This window comes from Mesoplodon mirus, assembly GCF_964341445.2.
Source record: "Mesoplodon mirus genome assembly, chromosome: 13".
In the NCBI taxonomy this organism is placed as follows: Eukaryota; Metazoa; Chordata; class Mammalia; order Artiodactyla; family Ziphiidae; genus Mesoplodon; species Mesoplodon mirus.
Genome location: NC_138989.1, coordinates 89,479,952 through 89,488,719, shown reverse-complemented (window position 1 = coordinate 89,488,719; position 8,768 = coordinate 89,479,952). Strand labels below are relative to the sequence as shown.

The window sequence follows — 8,768 nt, the reverse complement described above, 5'->3', positions numbered from 1 at the left end:
TTCTCTATCTTATTTCTAACTACAAGAAAAGAGTGTGGCATGTGATCCACAAAACCAGTATAGAGACTGTACTTATCTGGAAAAGAAATGATAAAATGATGGTTTCAACACAGGCATATGCATTTTTGAGTGTTTTATTTATATCAAATTGGATAAAATGTGTGTATTTCTCAGACAGAAAAGACACGTCGAGGCAGGAATGTACCTTTCAACTATTCATGTGTGCACAAGTACACTGGGGAGATTGTAAAAGTTCAGATTGTGATTCAGTAGGTCCGGTGGGCCTGAGTTCTATTTTTTTAACAAGCTCACTTTTAACTAGTGATGCCACAGTCTCTGATTCATTAACGATAATTGTGAAGAGCAGAGACATAATTAGAAAGGTAAACATTCATATTTAATTTTGAACTTAAAGTGTCTTATGGATTTTACACCTTTAATAGGATAGTAAGCACAGCAGCAACAATCATTTGTGAATATTTACTATAGACCGTGTATCTTTCTAACTCTGTAGTGTAGGACTCCCGGAAAAATGCCTGGGCTGCGGTCACAGTGGGCGGGGCCCTCAGGCCGGGCCGCCCCTCCAGGACCCCCGACGGGGCCCTGCGCTCCTGGCGGCTCCCTCCCCCGGCGCCTCCGTCCCTCCCAGAAGGCCTTGGGGCAGAGCGGTCCCACCCGCTGCGCCCAGAACGGAGCCCGCGTTTCCGCAGAGCTGGAGCTCCCGGCTCGGGGTCTCTTCCCTCCGCCTTCACGGAACTGCCCCGGAGCCCGCGGCGAGGGCGGCCTCACTGACGCTGCCGGCTCTGGAGGGGCCCCGGCGGCCGAAGCCGCGACAGTCGTGCGGACGGCGGGCCGGGTAAGTGGGCGCCGACCCTCCGCCTGGTACGGTGCCCTGGCGGCAGGGCAAGACCAGCTTCTGAGGGGCAGGGGTTCGCTGCCACCCGCCGCTGCTGTGCAGAAAGGGCGGCCCCCAGCGTCTGGTCCCGGGAACTTCGGTCCCTCCTCTCGCCCCTGCCCTCGGCCTGGCTCGCGGGGCCTGGGGGGCGTGGGGAGGGGGTCGGCCAGAGTGTCCTGAGGGGAAACGGGGCAAGGGAGGCGCAGGGCCCGGCGGCAGCGTCAGCGCGCCTCCCCCCGACTCCGGGGAAAGCGGCTAAAAACTCCTCCCGAGGCTCGCAGGCCCCTTATTCAGCGGAGTCCCTCTGCCCTCCTTCCTCCCTGAGCTAAAGGACCGGGGGGAGGAGACAGGGCAGGGCACTGGCGCAGGTAATGGGGACCATCAGCAGGTGATTGTTAACTAAGGCAAACCGGCTCTCCCAACGTGAGGAATGCGGCGCTTTTCTTTGCGGAGATGCCAGAGGCTGGGCTCCCTGAATTCCTTCCTTTCATATGCACCTCAGCGCTCTGGGGCCTGCATTCTGTATTTGCATATCCTGAGATCCTCAGGGCTCGCGGCTCACGCTGGAGGGCTGCAAGGGCTGATGACTGTGACATCCTTTGTTTACTGAGATGGCAAGAAATATTCCATTTCTCACAGGCTTGAGGGGCACAGAGTGAAGAGGGCAGGAGAATCTCACTCGGCATGTACTTCGGTTTACACGTAGATAATATGTACACTTAACTGTGCCACTGGAGGTTCTCAAGTGTGATCAATTGTACCACTGCCCTCTATGGATTAACTTCATGAATATCATAAGATACGTGCCTATAGAATTGACTTAATCCATTTAAATAGGATAATGGTCTTTAAAGGAAACATAATAGAAATATAACAACAAACCCCTTACCACTAAAGGCTGGGTCTGGAGCAACCTAAATAAATGTTCCATCGTTAAAATATTGAAAGATGTATTCAATAGAAATATCAACAAAAATGACAAATGATGAGGGCAGCAGAATGTTGAAATGTTCTATCTTTATCCTTAAAGTGGCAGAACATCATGTATTAGTAGGCGCTGGGGGCAGAAGATGCCTGATTTTATACCTTTGTCATATTTGTACAGTTGTTTCAACAAGTAACTTAAAGACCAAATGGAAAAAAAGGAGGTTTGTGCCTGAGATCATGTTGATGTGAAACCAGGGATGGCCACCTTGTCCCAGGTGAGTTAAGTTTACCTGGCAGGTAGACCACAGAGCTCCTGAGAAGCAAGGGTTGGAATTTTTCTGCTGGGTGCCCCTTAGGTTCTGTGACTTGACTGATTGTGAGTCATGTTTCGGGAAAGACCTGATCACAGGAAAAGGGTGGGGAAGAGTGATTTGGGGAGCAGCTAACAACATGCATCACGGCTCATGGCTTGAATGAATTTTAAAGAAACAGGAAAACAAATACTTCTTATGGAATCAGAGAATGTCCAGCCGGACAATCCCAGAAGATGAGGAACACCCATCCCATTTTCCAGATGAGAAAACAGAGGCCCAGCAAGGTGAAATCCCTCACCCAAGTTGCACCCGTCTCTCCTCCCCACTACATGGTTCATGAAAGCACGACTTTTCCTGTCGTGATCACTGCTGAACCCCAAAAAGGACCAGGCATCTAGCCGCTGCTCCAAAAATTTTGGTTGACTGTAGGAACAATGCTATTTCTTTCTTTCTTTCTCACTCTTATTCAGGATTGTGCCAAGAACTCCCCAGGCTGCAATGTAATTCGATAAATGTAAATATTAATTGAGTTTTGTTGTGATGAGGACTTAGGCTTTGAAGGTAACAGACTTGGTTCAGATCTTGGTTCTGCCACTTAATAGCTGTTTGGCTTTGGGAAAATTACTAAACCTCTCTGAGCTTATTTCCTCCTTTGTAAAGTGGGGATAAATGTATCTGAGCCAGCAGAGCACCTGCATGAGAGATGTGCACTAAATATTGGTCTTTCTCACTCTCCCACGCCATCTCTGTTCTTCCCAGAGAAGTTGTACAGAAGGATATAGTACTTTTTAAAATTAATTAATTAATTTTTGGCTGTGTTGGGTCTTCGTTGCTGTGCGCGGGCTTTCTCCAGTTGCGGCGAGCGGGGGCTACTCTTTTTTGTGGTGCGCGGGCTTCTCATTGCAGTGGCTTCTCTTGCTGCGCTTGTTGTGGAACACCGGCTCTAGGCACACGGGCTTCAGTAGTTGTGGCCTGCAGGTTCACTAGTTGTGGTGCATGGGCATAGCTGCTCCGCAGCATGTGAGATTTTCCCTGACCAGGGCTCGAACCCATGTCCCCTGCGTTGGCAGGCATATTCTTAACCACTGCGCCACCAGGGAAGTCCAATATAGTACTTTATAAAGAGGGGTTTTAGTTGATTTCAGATAGTGTACATGTTTCTTGTAGAAAAGATTTTTCCACTATAGAAACATTAACATGCAATACCACTACAAATGCGGTATTCTATGGGTTAGATATTATCAGTACATTTTATAAGTAATTGGGCAAAGGCCAAAGCACTAGGTACTGGGGAGTAAGAAGTCTCAAGTCTGGGGTGCCCCCCACCCCAATTTCAAGAGCAGGGTGTGTTTTTCAAATCCATATTTCATCTGGTCTTTGTTGCTCATCCATCCTCTGTGTCTGCCTTTCACAAAAGGCTCAGATCCTCCACTTTCACACCCTCCCGGCTGGCTGTGCCCCAGCTCCCGTCCTGGAACCTCTGCACGCATGGGTGTGCCTGCTCTCCCTGGGCCTCGCCAGCTTTGCCAGGGAGCTGCTGTACCGTGCACTGGTAGCTGTACCCCAGGGTGCCTGGACCCTCCTGGTACATGAAGTGCACCCTCATCACCAGGAGTGCACGCCCATCCCCTTACCTTATATCCTGCCTCTAAGCCAGGCTTGGGGGTGACTAGTGTGCCTTCAGCTATGTGAGGTGCTGGGATCAAAGTGAAGTTCCCAACTTTTGAAGTTGCAGGCTTGAGGGGCACACAGGGATTTAAAGTCGGGTCACCTGACTTAAAGGGGGGGCTGGTTGCTTTAAAGCCAGGGCAGCTGGCTTAAACCCTGCGTCCCTCCGCTGCAGGACGAGACCAACTTGGCGCTGCTCGGGTTTGCTCCAAGCCGGCACTGCTGTGCAGGAAGAGCTTCCAGGAGTGCCTTAGTGCGGGGGGACTTGGTCCGTTGTCTTGCCGCTGCCCTCAGAGCGGGACCACCTGCTCTTCTGGAGGAGAATCAGGGAGGGGGAAGTGCAGAGTCCCGGCTGGAGTTGCGGCACCCCTTGTCTGATGGCAGGGAAGGGGGGACGGGGCTGTGTGGTGTCCTGGGGCTGGACTCACCAGGTCGACTCAGCCTCTCAGCCTCCTAACCTCACCCCACACACCCCACAAGAGTCTCCAATAATATGTAATTGTGCCTTAGGTTCTCGGTCTTCAAACTCATACCCAGGCTCCCAGGTCCCTTGATTTAGCCAATCCCTCTGTGCTCTTTCTTCTATTAGATACAGTCCCAGAGGGAGGGGCTGGGGGATGGGACTGGAGGGACCCCGGCAGCACTGGCCTAGGCTGACTAAAGAGATCCAGGGCCTGCGCTATCACACATGTGCAAGGACCCTTAAGGCGCAATCGAGGGGGCCAGTTAGAGGCAGTCCTTGTTGCCTCAAGTGAGTATGGATCACCGTCGGGTGGGGAGCATGCTGACCCCTGAGAAGTACTGTTAGAAGGATGTGTTCCTCCCTCGGCTTCAAGGACGTGGGTGGGCTTCAGGGCTCCATTTCCCCTCCAGACCTCCAGGGCTGACTGCACCCCAGCGGCCTTGCAGACCTGGCTTCCTGTCCCAGAACTTGCCAGGCTCCAGGAAGAATCCAGACTGCAGAGATGGTGCTTGAGCGCTCCAGCTTAAGAAGTGCTGTCCCTGGGGACCCAACAGTGGAGGGAGGAAGGGTGAAGGGAGTAGGGGGGTGGGATTGGGAGGGGTGGCTGTCCTGGGAGACGTTGAGAGAGAAATATCGCCCCCCACACCCCCTGCCCCCTGCAACTGACTGACCCACTGATGCCATAGGATCTCAGGCCCTTTTAGTCAGAGATGCCTCGGTTTCTTTACTCCTGCGTTCAAAACTATGCAAAACCAACTCTTCATCCTCTTGCTGCCTGGCCAGGACTTGTAAAGCACTGTTCTTTTGGAGCACTCGTTCCCTAAACTGCAGTTTGGAGCTGTCCCAGCTATTTAAAGGTGTTCTCCTTAAACTGAGACTAAATCCTACTCTTTTGGAAAAACGCCCTGCACTTCCGAGGAGATCATGTTTTCTGCCCATTCCTTCCTTCTACTTCCCTCTTAAGAAGCCCTGTGCTCAAAGGGCTTGGTGACTTATTTTTTGCTTGATGTCAAAAAGAAACCTTCCCCATGCACCGCAAAAATCTTTCCTGGAGCATAGGTGTTTCAAAACCATGACCGTGTTTTGCAGTCAGTATACACTGGGTAGACTGCCTAGCAGTCCCTGGAAGAGCCAGAGGTGAGCGTAATCAACGTATCTGATTGGATGTCCTTCAAGTTTAGGAAGGTCCCATTCTTATGCCCCAGCAGATAAGACAGGGCCCTGGATGGCTGTGGCTGTGATTAGATAACCTCTGATGATTTTATTTCCCTTACTGAGCTGCTGCTTCTAGGTTAAATTCATTTTATTACCTGTCCTTTTTTTTTTTTTTTTTTTTTTTTTTTTTTTTTGCGGTACTTGGGCCGCTCACTGTTGTGGTTTCTCCCGTCTTGGAGCACAGGCTCCGGACGCACAGGCTCAGCGGCCATGGCTCATGGGCCTAGCCGCTCCGCGGCACGTGGGATCCTCCCATACTGGGGCATGAACCTGTGTCCCCCGCATTGCAGGCGGACTCTCAACCACTGCGCCGCCAGAGAAGCCCTACCTGTACATTTTTAAAGAAAGACTGAAAAAGTCACTGTAATAGGTCAGGAGTCTGAGCTCAGGGTTAATCAAAGGTACTCACAGGGAGGAAGGTGGATAAACATAGGTGCGTAAAGTAGGAGGGTTGGCAAGTACAGCCAGGACGACCGGGTTCACCGTGTGCACTAATAAAGGCCAGAATCTCCTCATTTATCTCTGGTGGGAAGTTCTGATGGTTTCTCAGGATCAAACTCAAATCATATTCAAACTAGGGGGCTTCCCAGAAGGTGCTGAAGCACCGGCAGAGCCCACCTGCGCTCCCACCTTGGCACTCCAGGATCAGAGTTGGGTTTGGAGATGGGGTTGCTGTAACCCCAAGGAGGTGAGCAGAGAGGAGGAGTTGATTACTGGTCTCCTCTGACTCTCTGGCCCAAATTGCCTGGCTTCACGGGGGGGCAGAGTTTTGCTTTGAGCAACTTATGGGGCACTTCCAGACTGGTGGGGTTGCCCAGTGGCCCGACAGTCTGACAGGCTGGCTGCGGTGTGACCGCCCTTTTGTCTCTTCAGAATCTGTTCATCAGGAGGTGCATGGTTGCGGAAGCCCATTCACCGCCCACCCCCCCACCCCCCGAGGGTGATGGCACCTTCCCTGGCTGTACCCTATGATCACCAGGTACTTGAAATGAATGCAAGGTTTTTGACTTCAAGGAAGAGCTCACATAACCCCTTCTGCCTCATAATGTGTGGGATTTACTATAATGGAAGGACATTATAAAGAACAGGTAGAAAACTCACCTGTTGGTCTCCATGTAGGAGTTTATTTTGCATGAATCTCTCCTACATGAGTAGATAGCAGAGGTTTATTTTTGTTTCCGTGTGTGTAGTTGTGGCAGAGGATGTAGGTATGGTGGTTTGAAGCCCTCAAAGAAATATTCTCAGAATTCTCAAGACTTCTCTTGATTGGAACCGAAAGAGACCTGGAAAAGGAGGAAAAGCAAAGGAGGAGGGAGAACGAATGGCTGTTTCTCAGTAAATTCACCTTCCTGGTTGATTTTTCTGTCTTCTCATTTCTTTTAACTTCTATGTATGTCTAATGGAATGATGTAGAAAGGCTGATTTTTATGCTTTAAAAGATTTTACATCACAAAGAAACTAGAAGTGGCTAACAGAACTTATTCACATCAATGTTACATAGAGACTTTGATATTAAATTTGTATACTAAAATGGGTTAATCCAAATTTTCTCTTTCTTTTTGAGTGAATATTTGTAACATATTTTTGTAGATAACAATTTATCCTAGATATACAAAAGTGTGAGAATGGGTACCATTTTTCACCACTTAAATGATTTCTTTTAAATGAATAGATCGTACACTTTAAAGGCCAATGTTGTCTTACATGTTGTTTTTTAATTCCTTGATTTCCAAAACTTGTGTTTATTTAATTGATTTCTATCTAATAATCTGTCTCCCCTTTATTGTTTCTTACTTTATATTTTATTGATCTATAGTTAATTTGCATTATTATATTAGTTTCAGAGGTACAACATGGTGACTCATAAATGTTTAGGTTCTTCTCCATTTATACTTATTATAAAAGAGTGGCTCTATTCCCCATGCTATGCAGAACGTCACTGTAGATGATTGATTTTATACATAGTGGATTCTTCCTCAGAACCTCCTACCACTATTTTGCTCCTCCGCCCTGTCTCTCCCTGCTGGTAACCACTAGTCTGTTCTTTAATCTGTGAGTCTGTTTCATTGTTGTTGTTTTATTCAATGTTTTAGATGCCACGTGTAAGTGATAACCTACCAGGCTTGTTTCCTCTGCGGCTTATTTTACTAAGCACAATACCCTCCAAGTCCATCCATGTTCTTGCAAATAGCAACATTTCCTTTTTTGCTGAAGTCATCATAAATATCATTTTTTTATCCCCTAACCTATTGATGAACACTTAGTTTGACTCTACATCTTGGCTATGGCAAAGAACACTGTTATGAACATTGGTGTGCAGTTATGTTTTTTAAATGGTGTTTTTGTTTTCTTCTGATATACCCAAGAGGGAAATTGCTGGATATTATGGTAGTTCTATTTTTAGTTTTTTGTGGAACCTCCATTCTTCTTTCCACATTAGCTGCACTACTTCACATTCACATCAAGAGTTTACAAGAGTTTCCCTTTCTCCACATCCTCACTAACCTTTGTTATTTGTGACCTTTTTGATGACAGCCATTCTGACAAGACTGAGGTGATATATCGCATAGTTTTGATTTGCATTTTATTGCCGATTAGCTATGTTTAGCATCTTTGTGCATTCTGGCTGTCTATCTGTATTTTGTCCTTGGAAAAATGTCTATTTAGGTCTTCTCATTTTTTAAAAAAATATTTTGGGTGCAGTTCTGATATTGAGTTGTATATGCTGTTTCTGTAGTTTAGATATGAACCCTTGCTTGGTCATCTTTTTGGTGTTAACCTCTTATCATGTGCCAATATTGTCTCTCCTTCAGCAGGTTGTCTTTTCATTTTGTCTTTGGTTTCCTTTGCTGTGCAAAATCTTTTAAGTATAGTGAAGTCCCATTTGTTTATTTTTGCTTTTGTTTCATTTGCCTTAGTAGACTGAACCCAAATCCGTTGCTATCATTTATGTTGAAGAATGTTCTGTATTTTCCTCTCGGGGTTTTATGGTCCTACATTTAGGTCTTTATTCAGTTTTGCGTTTATTTTATATACGGTGTGCTAAAATACTCTAATTTTATTCTTTTCCATGTAGCTGACCAGTTTTCCCAGTACCACTTATTGAAGAGACAGTTTTTTCTCCATATTGCGTGCTGTGTCATAAATCAATTAAATATACGTGTGTGGGCTTATTTCTGGGATCTCTATTCTATTCCAGTGATCTTTGTGTCTGTTTTTGCTCCAGTCTGATGCTCTTTGATTACTGTCGCTTTGCAGTATAATCTGAAGTCAAGGTGCGTGATGC

The 8,768-nt window shown here is 47.3% G+C and overlaps 1 long non-coding RNA gene across 1 annotated transcript in view; it reads left to right on the top strand.

The window, feature by feature from the left end:
- The first annotated feature begins 665 nt into the window (after positions 1–665).
- Positions 666–8,768, top strand: part of LOC309814833 — a 56,673-nt gene continuing 48,570 nt past the window's right edge. The window contains exons 1-2 of the long non-coding RNA XR_014295753.1: positions 666–856; positions 2,001–2,097. This is a non-coding gene — a long non-coding RNA (uncharacterized lncRNA). The remainder of the gene's footprint in view (positions 857–2,000; positions 2,098–8,768) is intronic.